Consider the following 15382-nt stretch of genomic DNA (forward strand, 5'->3'; position numbering starts at 1 on the left):
CCAGGAGACATTAGCGGGGATTTGAACTCACAGTCTTCTTGACATTCAGCTGTAGTCCTGCTTTTCTGCTTTCCTCTATCTTTCATCAGCATTTGTTTCAAATCATTACTGGTTTCTGCTAGTAGTATGTTATCGTCTGCATATCTTAAATTATTGATATTTCTCCCTCCAGTTTTCACACCTCCTTCATCTTGGTCCGATCCCGCTTTCCATATGATATGTTCAGTGTATAGATAAAACAAATAGGGTGATAAAATACACCCCTGTCTCACACCCTTTCCAATTGGGAACCAATCGGTTTCTCCATAGTCTGTCCTTATGTTACAAACAAAACGGCCCAGTCCCTTTTAGGGATCCTGGTGGCTTGAGTTCGCTCCCAATACTCACCCAATAGAGTTCAGAAAACGACGAAACAATGATGGAGAAGGAGTATATTTATTACTAACACGTGCACGTGGAGAAACAGCCAAGCCAGTTCTGATTCAAGCTGAACACAGTCAGCCTTCTTATTAACTTTGATATGTTAATTACATTAGCATCATTATCATCATAATTACATCACTTTCATTTTCCTTATATCACTTTAATCCATGCCCATCTTCTTCCTAACTCCATATTTGGAAGTTGTTATTCATACTTGTTTTTCTCATTTCAACCTTGGATGTTTCACTCATATCTGATACCTTTTCCTACAAACACAGCTGCATATTGCAACTAAATCTAATATCTCATTTTGCAAGCACAGCTTTAAACAAACAAGACCAGTCAGCAAATTAGCATTTCTTTTAAACACACATACAAGTAAATTAACTGTAAATTAACTGTGCTACAATTCCCAAAATGAGCAATCTTTATATTTAACTTAAATAAACAAAATTCAGTGTCACAATTCCCCCCTTAGAAGCTTTTTGATATTTATATCATATAGCTTCTTCATTCTGAATAACTTGTTGATACATAATTTTGCCATACATTTGCATACTACTTTTTGCTGCTGCATTATCTGCTATACTGCGAACACCATTCATGATTATAGGTAATAAGCAAGGTAAAAGCATACATCCCAATAAAATCAAAACAACCAATACAATCATTGTTTTCATTCCTCCAAACCAATTGAACCAACTTCCCCAGTTTCCAAGATTTATTCCTTTCCAAGTTTGCACTGGGATGTGGGCAAGCTTTTTGATTTTGTTAGCAATGTCTTTTACTACCTCACCATTATCATCAATTTTTAAACAACATTCTGTTAGGTTGAGGAGTCCACAGACTCCTCCTTCTTTGGCTAACAAATAATCCAAGGCCAGCCTGTTTTGGAGTATTGCCTCCCTCACTTGTGTTGATTGTTCCGCAAGTAGCATCAGAGCCTTTGCTGTTTGATTAGTAATGATTTCCACTACTGCTTGTAGTCAAATAAGTCTATTTAAAATGTATATGGGACCTCGGTACCCTGCTGAACCATCATGTGCCCATGAGGCAGGATCATAAGTTGCAATAATACATTCTGGAGGCCAAGTATTCCCCCAACCATTACCTTGGCCCTTCGTCAGGGAAAGATCAAGTGCCCTTTTCTTTCTTTCAGACTGTTCTTCATCAAACACTGGGATTAAGGGATTCAAGCCTCCACCTTTTATTGCATATTGGGGTTGTATAATCCCAATATAACATGTGCCTGTCCAATTAATTGGTAAAATTGAGTAGGCTATAGATCCACAAATCCAATAATGGCCTTTTAATGCTAGAAGTGCCTCTCTGTTAAACATAGATTTATTAATTTGATATGGGATGTAGTATGATTCATTTCCAAGAGGGCTTAAACTAGCACCTCCCTGGGTTACCGTACATCTCCATAACCCTGTTTCATTTTTCCATTTGCAGACACACCCTGGTTTTGTATGGTTAGTGACTGCCCAATAGTTTTGGAATCCACTCACTACTGTCCCATTTAAATGGTGCCAAACCCATTCTTTTCTATTGAAGGACTGATTCTTGCTACTTTTGAACCAAGCACATAACTGTCCCTCTTGAGTTAAATTATTCCAGTGGGTACGACATGAATATGAATCGTTTGTCCCATCCTTATTCATCCGAATACATGGTGCCCAAATACCATTCTTTAATGCCACATGTGTCCCATTACTCCACAGGGCACAAGGAGTGATGGTCTCTCCAGGTCCTGGATAATATCGAGTAGCATATTGGAGAGTCCAATTACACTTACTATTTCCAAGCCAATGCATTGCCTTGGTAGAGTTCTGTGAAACACAATACTGGCCGGTAGGAATCCAATTTAAATACCACCAGTGACTCGTTCCCCAAACTCCTGTTCCATTGTGTACCTCGCTAAGGTTACTTAATAACCACTTGGGGTTGAGAGGTATTGCCATCCATGGCCACTGTGGAAACCCTCTTGGATTGCCACAGACCCAACAATTGCTAAGGTTAAATCCTTCTGCTACTTCCTGGGCAAGTTTAACAAACACATTTTCCCCTTTCTCCTGGAATGAGCGCCTTTGACGACTGCATACTCTCGTTTCTTGCGTGGGAAAAGAGGTTGGGAAGCAGACATATACCATATATAGAGAAGCAAGACACAGGATAGTACCAAGCATAGACTTAAAGCCAAAGGAGTTGGTACTTGGGTGGGTTCGACCCATTTTGACATAAAGTATTGCTAATTATAATCTATTCTATGTTAATATCTTCTAATCCTGATCTCCAAAATGTTAACAAGCCCCAAGTCAGTACTTTCCAACGGTAACTTGTTCGTACGTAGCCCTTCTGATTTAACCTAGGTCGAGCGTACAATACTATCACATCTACCGCTGGTCGGCTATCTCCTGGAAACTCTCGTACAGCTGTCTTCAAAGGTAAAGGTCGTGCAGAACCTCCCATTCGCTACTTTAATACCAACGAATCCATCTCAGTAGCACAGGTGTCAATTCCCGAGGGGTAACCCACGTTTCAACTATGGGAAGGAGACACCGTCTACCTCGTATCAAAATACTTGCACAAACCAAGACTTTCGTATGTGGTCTTGGATCAAAAGGTAGCTGAATAGGCATTACTTGGAAGGCTGGGGTGGGAACCAGCGCTCCACCCATCTACCTTGTAATAATTTCCCTGTAAGCCAATCTCTCAAGTAGTTATCTTAACTGTAATTTGAGTACTGGTAACTGGATGCCAACTATATCGGTCACGTCTATAAACAGATCTGTCACATCTACAATAGCCCAGCGGAGATCTCTTTTGACCGACTACTACTGGGATTGTGACTCTAAACCTATGAACTACTGGTGCTCCAGTGGGAAAAACTAGCATTGGGCGAGGGGGAAGAGACCCGCCCATTCAAGTTTATTGTTTCTTGAGCTTTAGCTTCAGGCTGAAACCCGGTACGGTTTCCTTTTTTTTTTTTACAATAATTTTTATTCAAATTTTCATAAAACATAGAAAACAAAATCATAAAACATTCAAAGACAAAAAACAAAACAAAACAAAAATGATTAAACAAAAAAAATAAAATAAAATGTTGACTTCCCATTTGTCACATATCAAATCAGTTATAGGTCTACAATATATAACAATCCTGTCTCTTAAATCATATTATAAAATCACTTTCCTCCAGTAGTTATCTTAATTAATCATCAAATCTCATAAACATTACTTTATTCTTTCCACAAAAAGTCAAAGAGAGGTTTCAATTCTTTAAGAAATATATCTATCAATTTTTCTCCAAATAAACATGTCAATTAATCCATCTCGTTAATAATTATAATAATCTTATTGTCATAACCATAGTCCAAATAAACATTTCGATTAATCCATCTCATCAGAATCTGTTAGGTCCAATAATTTCAATAGCCATTATTCCATTATCCCTATTAGTTCCATCTTCCATCTTCAATAGTCCTGTTAAGTCCAGTAATTTCAGTGTCCAATCTTCCATTATCAGTATTCCATAATAATCTTGCTGTTGTAGCCATAGTCATATAATAAGAGTCTGATGGGAATTTCCTCTATCCCAAATATTTTCTTGCCATCCATTCTGAATAAGTTGCTGAAATACTGTTGTAAAGTCATATCTGTGTTCTTCTTTTTTACAAAATGCACTGGCTCATCTCTTAAGAGTTTTTCCATTGTCACATGGCTGCAGTTAATTCCATAGATTTTCTCTATATCAAGCTCCATCACATCATTCCAGTCCAGAAGATTATCCAAGCCATTGATAACTTTATCTCTAATATCTTCATTAATTTCTTCAGAGATAACATTAAATTCCAAACAGTAGATTTTATTTCTAAAATCCATGAACTCCAGATCTTTTTCCAATTCCACATTTGTTCCAATCTCCAAGGCTTGTATCTTCCCTTTATTTTTTCTTTTCTCATCTCTGATCTCATTCTCCTCTCTCACAGGGTCCCCTATTTCTTTAAGCTCCTGCGTCATTTTGCTCAGTTCAATTTTCAGCTCCTTACTACCCTGTCGCAGGGTTTGTTTCGTTATCTCAATCTCATCCATTATTTTCTGAAACATAATTACTTCCAGATTCTCAGCCACTTTCTTGATTGCCATTTTTAAAACCACAAAAACAAAGCAAAACAAAAATAAAGAAGAACCACTTCTTATTTCAGCAACAATTGGGTTAATATTCCAGGCTTGATGACATCACAGTATAAACAGAGCAACCTGCCTTATCTCTCTTGTGCAAGAATGCAAAACAAATTTAGTTCCCAGCATCAAAACAGTTAGTGGCGTCGTGAAGAAGCAGATTCGTCAAAATAAAATAGACCAAAAAGAGAATAGTCCCAGACAATATAATATTCCTCAGAATAGAAACCAGGAATAGAAATCCCTCTTCTGTTTATTATCTTTAGAATGCACTTCCAGGACAGCTTTTTGCGACAGAAACAGAGATAAGCTGTTAATTTCGTGAATAACAGAGAAGAGCTATATCTCACCCAGAAGTTGTCCAAAGTCGATCAATCTGACAAATCTCCTTTTGCTGCAACAATTTAAACCAAGTAAAAAAAATAATAGAAAGAAGGGTGCTTGCCTGTTAGTCCGTTCTCTCTTTGAAGAAAAGATAAACGTATCGCTTAAGCAGATAGAGCTTGTTAGAAAGTCCGTCCGGCATTGTTGGCTGGACCTTATCTCATAAATTAATGAAATCCAGTCCTCCCAACAAAAACAGGGTTTGAGGTTGATCTCTACGTTTCTCCCTGCCCGGGAGAAATTTCATCAGTCAAAAAAAAAAATGTTCTGACTGATTTATATCTGAATAAGCTTCTTTTGAGGCGGGAGCCCGTCCCAAAAGCAGGCACAAGCGAAGTCACCCTTCCCGGAAGTCCGAAACCCAGTACAGTTTCCGACAGCCACTTGGCTTCAGGTGTCTGATCCTTCACCCCTCCAGGTGGGGAGTCCTTGGCTACTCCCTGCTCAGGTTCCTGGATAGTTACAGGCTTGGCTCTTTTTATACGACTAGCATGGACCCATCGCTTGTGGCCTACAAGCTTTACTGCCGATTCGGTAATTAAGATGATCTGCTCCGGCGGTCCCCACGTGGGCTGCAAAGGTTCTTGCTTCCACTTCCGAACTCGTATCCAATCACCGGGTTGGTACTGATGGATCGCCACATCCAGGGGTAACCTCTGAAACTCACGATTGTGCCTGTGAATAGAGGACAAAACACCCTGCAAGGCAGTAACTTACCCGTACACTTCGTTCGACATCTAAGGCCCTCCTCCGAGTACCGTCTCACCGAGAGGCTCGGAGGGTAATGACAAGATCTAGGGCCTTTTCGGTGGTGGCCTCCGAATTGTGGAACAGTCTCCCTGAGGAGGTACGCCTGGCGCCTACGCTGCTATCCTTTCGGCGCCAGACTAAAACCTTCCTATTCTCCCAGGCATTTTAATATATTTCTATGTATTTTACTGTTTTAATGTTTTAGCTATGCTAATATCATTTAGTGTTATTATGAATTTGTATTTTTATCTGTGATTTTGTTCATTTATTGTATTATTGTATGTTGTACACCGCCCAGGGAGCCATTGGCTATGGGCGGTTTATAAATGAAATTAAATAAATAAATAAATAATAATAATATACTCCAATAACTGTCTATTCCCCAGTTCCCCATTAATCTCTGTCTGGGGCCCAGGCTCAATGGGAGGTCTGCCAAACAGTGACTCAAAAGGAGTCAATTTTGTTTTTCCCCTTGGAGTGTTTCTCATAATGGTCAAAGCCAATGGCAGTGCTGTTACCCAATTTAACTTGGTTTCTTGGCACAATTTGGTCAACAAAGTCTTAACCGTCCGGTTGGCGCGTTCAACTTGACCGGATGATTGTGGTCTCCACGGAGTATGGAGGTTCCACTTAAACCCCAAGGCCGCACTTACAGCGCAAATTATCTTACTCACAAAGTGTGGACCTTGGTCTGACTCAAATGTCTCTGGCATGGAATATCTTGGAAAAATTTCCTTCAACAGTATCTTTGCTACTGTAATTGCTGTCGCCGTTCGCGTGGTGAAGGCCTCTATCCATCCTGTCAACTGATCTATTATGACAAGTAAATACTTGTACCCCGCACATCTTGGTAATTCTGCAAAGTCTATCTGTAGTCTCTGGAAAGGGTAATAGGCCCATGGTCTTCCTCCCATGGCCGGCGGTGGCTTTGGAGCAGGATTAGTTGCTGCACAGATAGTACATCCATATACCGCTCGCTTTGTTTCTTCATATAATCCTGGTGCAACTACTTGTCTGATTAGAAGATCCCCTAAAGCATTGCCTCCAAGATGAGTCTGTTTATGAGTTTCCATTACAAGGGCTCGAAGCACCACTCATGGGACGAAGATTAATCCTGTAGGTAACTGCCACCAACCACTAGGTAATTTCTGAGCCCCATACTGTACTGCAGCATCTTCCTCTTTCTTGGAATATTGAGGAGTCAACTCCTTCCATGGAATCATAATGTTCATTAAATTCCTCTTCAATGGTAGTCCACTCAGCGCTGCTTCCTTTGCAGCCTCATCTGCTTGATGATTTCCTTTTCGCCGAACTGGATCCATCTCTCTTCCATGGGCCTTCACGTGAATAATTGCTACTTTCTTTGGTAGTTGAACACACTCCAGAAATTCCATTATCATTTGTTGATGCTCAATCCTGTGTCCATCACTTTTAATAAAACCTCTTTCTTTCCACAGCATAGCAAAAGCATGTGCAGTTTAGAATACATACTTGGAATCAGTGTATATATTCCCCTCTTGCTGGTCCAGTTCTCGCAGGGCATCTATGGCTGCAGCCAGTTCCGCCATCTGGGCTGAATAGGTGGCTGGCAACTTGATACTCTTTATGGCCTTTAAGTCCTCACACACGGCGTAACCTGCATACCACTGTCCATTTATCACCTTCGAGCTTCCATCCACATATAAATGTCGCCCTGTTATTGGCTGATCAGTCAAGTCTACTCGGGGTTTCAATGAGCATTCCAGTGTCTGGATGCAATCATGCACCAACTCTCCGGGTTGAGGCAGTAATGTCGCTGGATTCAAAGTATTACAAGTTCTCAGGCGTAAGCCTTGCCGTCCCAGCAGCTGTTGTTCATACTGGGTAAGCCGGCTTGGACTGAGAACCTTAGCTGCCTTTTCTCCCAGGATCCTTTTCAAATCATGTGGTCCCAATACTTCCACAGGGGCTCCCATCATGATCTTTTCAGCTTTCTTCAAAAGGATTCCTGTGGCTGCCACAATTCGTAGGCAAGCTGGCCATCCTCTTGCCACAGGATCCAATTGGGAGGAGTAATAACCCACGGGTAGGTAATCAGGACCCCACTGCTGTGTCAAAACTCCACTGGCAGTTCCTTTGTTTTCTGAAACGTACAGTCTGTATGGCTTTAGTCCATCTGGCAGGGCTAAAGCTGGTGCTTTCTGTAGAGCTCATTTGATATCTCCAAACGCTTGATGACATTCTTTAGTCCATTTCCAGTCAGTTTCCTTCTTCAACAGTTCATACAGGGGAGTGGCATAACTACTGTAATTTGGTATCCATTGTCGACAAAAGCCGGCCAGACCCAAGAATGACCGCAGCTCCCTAACATTTGTTGGTGGTGGTAGACCACAGATCGCCGCCCGCCTTTCAGTTGACAACATGCGTCCTTCTCGTGACAGTTGGTATCCAAGGTACGTCACTTTCTCCTGATTCCATTGTACCTTATCCTTGGACACTCGATATCCACAGGCATGTAAATGGTTCAGTAAGCTCACGGCGTCCTGTTCATTACTCTTTTCATCTGGGCTACAGATCAGAAGATCATCCACATAGACCAGTAATGCCGACGTTGGTTGTTGTTGATACCAAGGTCCCAGATCTTTCTGCAATGCCTTGGTAAATTCAGATGGGGAGCTGATGAACCCTTGGGGCAACACGGACCAGGTCAGCTGACACTGTCGAAGGTCGACCGGATCCTCCCATTGGAATGCAAAAAGATCTCTACTATCTTCATGAAGGGGTATTGAAAAGAATGCATCTTTTAGATCTATGACTGTGAACCGAATTGTCTTGCCAGGAACGTGGGCCAACAAAGTATGCGAATTTGGTACCACTGGAACATTTTCCAGAACTTTTTCATTAATAGTTCGCAAATCTTGCACCAGCCTATACTGTCCTGGGCGGCCTTCCTTGAGAACTCCAAATATGGGGGTATTGTGTGGACTAGTAATTTGATGTAGCCATTGGTACTGGATGAAGTCCGTCACCAGTTCCTTCAAACTTAGACGTACTTCTGGCTTCAAAGGAAATTGACGCACTGGAGTCGGGCCTACCCCAGGCTTCAATCTGACCTTCACTGGTTCAGCATTGACCGCACGAGCAGGATTATTCTTTCTGGCCCAAACATCAGGGTGAATTCCTTCCGGAGGCTCCCACTGTTGTTTCTCTTTGACTTCTGGCTCCCCCCTTAAGATCATTTGGAAAGTGCATTCTTGCCGCTTTGGTATCACCACTTCCAAGGTGTTTCCTCTAAAAGTAATTTGGGCCTGGAGCTTTGCTAGAAGGTCCCTTCCAAATAATGCAATGGGGCAACCATCCGAGACCAAAAACTGATGTGTAAAACATTGTTGTTTATCTTCTCTTCCTGGAAGGTGTACCTGTATGGGTTGGGACAAAGGGATTTGATGACGCTGTCCTTCTATTCCCATTACATCCTTGGTTTCTTTACTGAGGGTCAGGGGTAGACGGGACATTGCTCGTGGGATCATAGGGAAGGCCGCTCCTGTGTCCACTAGTCCTTGGACTGCCGAATTATTCAGGGTAAGGGACACATATGGTTCTTCCCACGAGCCGCCCTCATATCCCGTCCACCTTCATTCTGATTCCTCCTCCTGCCCTCTGGCAGCCGCGATCCGAACATAGGGTGGGTTCGGGTCAGAGCTCGAGACTATCCTCGGCTCCCTATAGTTGTTTCGAGAGCCAGGGACCTCTCTGTAATCACGACATCCTTCTTGGCGGGGCCTAGGTACCCTCTCATTTCTACAATCCCTTGCCCAATGGCCTTTCTTCAGGCACTTAGCACACTGATCCTTTTCCAGTCTCCTCCTTGGCTCTCTTCCTCTGTCTCTTTGATTTACTCCAACCACTGCCGCAATCATGTCACATTGCTTCTCAATCATACTGTATTGCTTTTTCATCAACTTTCCCTCTTCCTTCTTACTTGCTTCATCCCTATTTACATAGACCTTGAATGCAATGTCTATTATTTGTCCAAGTCCCATACCCATCACTCCTTCCACCTTCTGTAATTTCTTTCGGATGTCTGTAGAACTTTGGCCAATAAACAGGGAAATTAGGAGCCTTTGATTTTCAGCAGCCTCGGGATTGAGGGTAGTAAATCTCCGCATAGCTGTAGTAAGGCGGTTAAGGAAAGCAGAGGGAGTTTCCTCTTTTTCCTGATGAATTTCATATAATTTTGCCATATTCATTGGTTTAGGGATGGCATGCCTAAATCCATATAAAATCAGCCGTTTATATGTGGTTATCTCAGGGGCCGCTGCTCCTGGGGTTTGGATCCACCTATGAGGCTCCACTGTTGGTAAAACACGATCTGGGGCTAAACCGGATGCGTTGCCACCTTGTCTCTGCTCTTCTAATGCGAGAGCATTGGCTTGAGAGAGTACCAGTGACTTCTCCTCCGGACTGAGGAGAGTATTCATTAATGTCTGTATATCTGCCCAAGTGGGGTGGTGACTAGTGAAAATAGTCTCCCACAATTGGCAGTGTTTGTCTTGGTCCTCCCTCAGGCCTGGCATTTGATTTTTCCAATTAAACAAATCAGAAGTAGTAAAAGGCACATGTACATAGGCAACTCCTCCATGGCCATCCAACATTTGTCGCATTGGTCCCATAAAGGTGGCATCAGCCAAAACATCTTCCAGTTCAGGGTTATTTCTACCTGCGCCATTGCCTATGGGAGTGGAACTATATGTCCGCCCACTCCGCAAGGTATGTCCGCTCACTCCTTGATTCTCCCTCCTAACTTCCTCAATCATCTGGAGATGTGGCTGTATCGTTTGGGGCGAAGCTCCCAAGCCCTGGCTTTGTAGTACAGAATGAGTGTAACGATCCAAAATATCATATTCTTGTCTCAGCCGCCCTAAAGATTGATTTAAATCTTGGGACGTTACTGCAGTTCCAGGCGGAGTTCCAAAGCTAGTGGACTGGGTCTGCGGGGCAGTCGACTGTTGATACGTTGGGGGCTGGATTTGAGGTGGTGGCGTCTGGGCTGGTGGCTGAATCTGGGCTGGTGGCTGAATCTGGGCTGGTGGCTGTTGGACCGCCTGTGGTAGCACTGGTGGTGCTGGTGCTGGTAGAGGAATCACCGGACCCTGAGGCGGCGGTAAAGGGATCACAGGTGGGGCCGTAGGTGAAACTAAGCATTCCTCCTCCTCTGCCTGGAGGACTGGGGGCTTAGTTTTCAATTTCTTCCCCTCATTAATTTTACATTGAGCCAACGCCATAGTCAGCGCACATTCTTGTGGTGGGTCTAGGCAGATGGCTCTCCAACCCCTTGCATACCACCACAAAGTTGTCTCGTCTGGCAGCATGTTAAAGAGGGTGGCTTCCAACTGCCGAGCCTTAGTTAGGTTGAACGTCCCACCCAGCGGCCAATCAATGCCCAGCTCCACCCACTCTTCATCACAAAACATTGACAATTGTTCTTCGTTTGGGACGGGCCCTCCGGAAGAAATAACATTTGTTTTAAATCTAAGAAAGTTTTGCAAAACACATTCAAGGGGGGTCATTTTCCAATCACCTTTCTTCTTTTGACTCTTTCCAGATCCTTTCTTAACTCTCTTGTGTCCTGTCCCCTCTGTCCCCTCCTGTTTTGAAGCACCCTGCCCCATTTTCTGGTAGCCTCTCCGTCTAACCTGGGGGGTGTCTGAGACAAAACAATGGACAGATGACGTACGACACCCGCTTCCCAGTTTTTGCGGCGCATCTCCTTGCGGAGGTAGGGAAACGCGCTACTCACGGTCCACACTCGCTTCAAGGTAGTCCACCTGGGGATACGCCTTGTCTCATACACACATTTCCACACACCACTCTCTTCACATATAAGCCCACTGGGCTCCTTACCACTGTCGACCAAAGACGTTGGAACGTTCAATCCCCCGCTCCACTCCAACCTTGTTTCAATTTAAAAGGGAGTCATGGAGATGCCTTGTCGCCCCGGTCTGCTCTCACAGGCTCGGGCAGGCTGAATATGGCCTGGAGCGCTCTTTTCCCAACCTCCTGTGGACCACGCCCGAGGCAAAAGAGGGACGCCAGAAAATGAGTCCCGGCGGAATGTCGCCAGTTTGTTACAAACAAAACGCCCCAGTCCCTTTTAGGGATCCTGGTGGCTTGAGTTCGCTCCCAATACTCACCCAATAGAGTTCAGAAAACGACGAAACAATGATGGAGAAGGAGTATGTTTATTACTAACACGTGCACGTGGAGAAACAGCCAAGCCAGTTCTGATTCAAGCTGAACACAGTCAGCCTTCTTATTAACTTTGATATGTTAATTACATTAGCATCATTATCATCATAACTACATCACTTTCATTTTCCTTACAACACTTTAATCCATGCCCATCTTCTTCCTAACTCCATATTTGGAAGTTGTTATTCATACTTGTTTTTCTCATTTCAACCTTGGATGTTTCACTCATATCTGATACCTTTTCCTACAAACACAGCTGCATATTGCAACTAAATCTAATATCTCATTTTGCAAGCACAGCTTTAAACAAACAAGGCCAGTCAGCAAATTAGCATTTCTTTTAAACACACGCACAAGTAAATTAACTGTAAATTAACTGTGCTACAATTCCCAAAATGAGCAATCTTTATATTTAACTTAAATAAACAAAATTCAGTGTCACACTTATAGTAGCCTCTTGTCCAGAGTATAGGTTGCGCATCAGGACAATCAGATGCTGTGGCACCCCCATTTCTTTTAAAGCATTCCATAGTTTTTCATGATCTACGCAGTCAACGGCTTTGCTGTAGTCTATAAAGCATAGAGTGATTTTCTTCTGAAATTCCCTGGTCCGTTCCATTATCCAACGTATGTTTGCAATATGATCTCTGGTGCCCCTTCCCTTTCTAAATCCAGCTTGGACGTCTGGCATTTCTTGCTCCAGATATGATATGGTAAGAGCCTTTGTTGTAGAATCTTGAGCATTACTTTACTTGCATGGGATATTAAGGCAATAGTTCAGTAATTAGTGCATTCTCTGGGATCCCCTTTCTTTAGAAGTGGGATATATATTGAACGCTTCCAGTCTGTGGGCCAATGTTTAGTTTTCCATATTTCTTGACAAATTTTTGTCAACATTTGGACAGATTCAGTCTCAGTAGCTTGTAGCAACTCTATTGGTATGCCATCTGTTCCTGGTGATTTGTTTCTTCCAAGTACTTTAAGAGCAGCTTTCACCTCACATTCTAAAATTTCTGGTTCTTCATCACACGGTTCCTCCATGAACGAATTTGTCATCTTTGCATCTCTTTTATAGAGTTCTTCCATCTTCCTTTTATTTCATCGTAGTCAGTCAGTGTGTTCCCCTGTTGATTATTCAACATCCCTACCCTTGGTTTAAATTTTCCTTCTATTTCTCGAATCTGTTGGAACAGGGCTCTTCTTTTACCCTTTTTTGTTGTCCTATTTCTATACAATAACAATTGTACAAGTTCTTTTTGTCCCTATGTACTAGTCACTGTATTGTTGCATTTACGGTTCTAACCGTGTTTCTATCTTCTTTTGCTTTTGCTTTCCTTCTCTCTTTAACCATTTGAAGAGTTTCTTCAGTCATCCATTGAGGTCTTTCTATCTTTTTAACTAGAGGTATTATCTTTTTGCATTCTTTCCTGATAATTTCTCTGACTTCATAGTTCTTCTGGTTCTCTGCCAACTAAGTTTAAAGCCTCACATCTGTTCCTTATTTGATCTTTATATTCTACTGGGATGTTATTTAAATTGTATTTTGGCATTATGATTGCTTTGTTCTTCTTCTTTAGCTTTACTCTGATTTACGATACAACCGGTTCATGATCTGTACCACAGTCTGCTCCTGGTCTTGTTTTTGCAGAAGGTATGGAACTTCTCCATCTTCTGCTACCAATTATATAATCAATTTGATTCCTATATTGACCATTTGGTGATGTCCACGTATACAGTCATCTTTTCGGTTGCTCAAAAAATGTGTTTGCAAGAAGCAAATTATTGGTTTCACAGAATTCAATAAGTCTTTCTGCTGCTTCATTTCTATCTCCTAAGCCCCATTTCCCCACAATTCCTAGTTCTTCTCTGTTCCCTACTTTTGCATTCCAGTCCTCCATGATTACCAGCACATCTTGTTTTGGTGTGTGCTCAGTTTCTTCCTGTACTTCTGCATAAAATCTCTCCAGTTCCTCTTCTTCTGCATTTGCCATTGGAGCGTAGACTTGGATGATGGTTATGTTAATAGGTCCCATTAAATCTCAGTGATATCACTCGCTCATACCTTGTGTTATAGCTCTTAATTGTTTTTGCTACATCACTTCTCACTATTAAAGCAACCCCTTTTTTTCTTAATTTCTCATTCCCTGCATAAAATATTTTGTAGTTGTCTGATTGAAAATGTCTCATTGCTGTCCATTTTAATTCACTCAGGCCAAGTATTGTAATGTTGATATGTTCCATTTCTTGCTTGACAATTTCTAACTTTCCCTGGTTCATGCTTCTCACATTCCATGTTCCTATTGTGTGCATCGTACAACTCTGGACTCTTCTTTCTCATCTGTGCACATCAGCCTCTAGGCTTCCTTTCGGCTTTGATCCAGCTGCATCATTAGTCACAGCACTACTCATACTTGTCCTTTGTTCTTCCCCAGTAGCTTGGTGAGTGCCTTCTGACCTGGAGATCTCATCTTCCAGCATTATCTTGTTTTTCATTTTGGATACTCTGTTCATAGGGTTTTCACGTTAAGAGGTATTCAGAGGTGGTTCACCACTGCCTTCCTCTGAGTTTGGATGCATCTTAGTCTGGTGTCTCAGCTTTGACCATTCCGCCTTGGGTGCCCCTGCTAGGAGTCTAGCCTCTTGGTCTAGATTCCTGACGGCATTGCTCTCAGCTTCTTCAACACTCTCAAACCCCCTCACCACGTTAAGGTGTGCATCCTAGAGGGGGTCACAAAACACTATGGGAGATTAAAATATTTCTTTTCACCCCCCACAAAACTTGCAGTGGCTGCCCTTATGAAAAAACCACTACAACCTTCCTTCTGAAATTTGGCAGGATTTATGTCCTCAGAAGGGGCAGCCTTGTCCTGTAAATTTCACCCAATTCTGCCCAACAAAAAAAGTTATAGACGTTTTCCTTTTAAAAATATCCAATGGTGCCCAGCACAAAAGCCTCTGGATCTAGTTGTCTGTAATTTGCCAAGTTTGGATGTGTGTTGGGATGGAGATTCTGTGCCTGCAACTTTTATCCACTTGTCAAAAGGAAAAAAGTTAAAAGTGTTTTTTTAAAAAATCAATAGCGAATAGGAGGGAATGAAGCAGTCTCATATGGCCCCAAGCCAAATCAAAGAACCTCAGGCTGAGGTGGGCTGTTTTCTGAAGTGCAAGATTGGAGGTCCAAACCAAATCTTGTGGTCAGTGTACACACCTAGTTTTTATAATACCTGAATAGGGCAATAGTCCCTAACATTTGGATTGAAATCAGCCAATTCTTCTTCTAACCCAGTGACCTACTCTAGCCAGTGCTAATCTCCAGATATTTCAGAGGAAATGACAGTGTGATTCCACCATTCCTTCATAAGTACGCAGCAGTCAGACATCGAGAGCCATCCTGACAATGACAATATAT

General features: G+C 42.4%; 1 long non-coding RNA gene across 1 annotated transcript in view; it reads right to left on the reverse strand.

Annotated features, from left to right (window-relative positions):
* Nucleotides 1–15382, reverse strand: part of LOC133388464 (uncharacterized) — a 37728-nt gene that overhangs the window by 20685 nt on the left and 1661 nt on the right. The window lies entirely within an intron of this gene.

The sequence above is a fragment of the Rhineura floridana genome, chromosome 7 (assembly GCF_030035675.1).
Source record: "Rhineura floridana isolate rRhiFlo1 chromosome 7, rRhiFlo1.hap2, whole genome shotgun sequence".
Taxonomy (NCBI): Eukaryota; Metazoa; Chordata; class Lepidosauria; order Squamata; family Rhineuridae; genus Rhineura; species Rhineura floridana.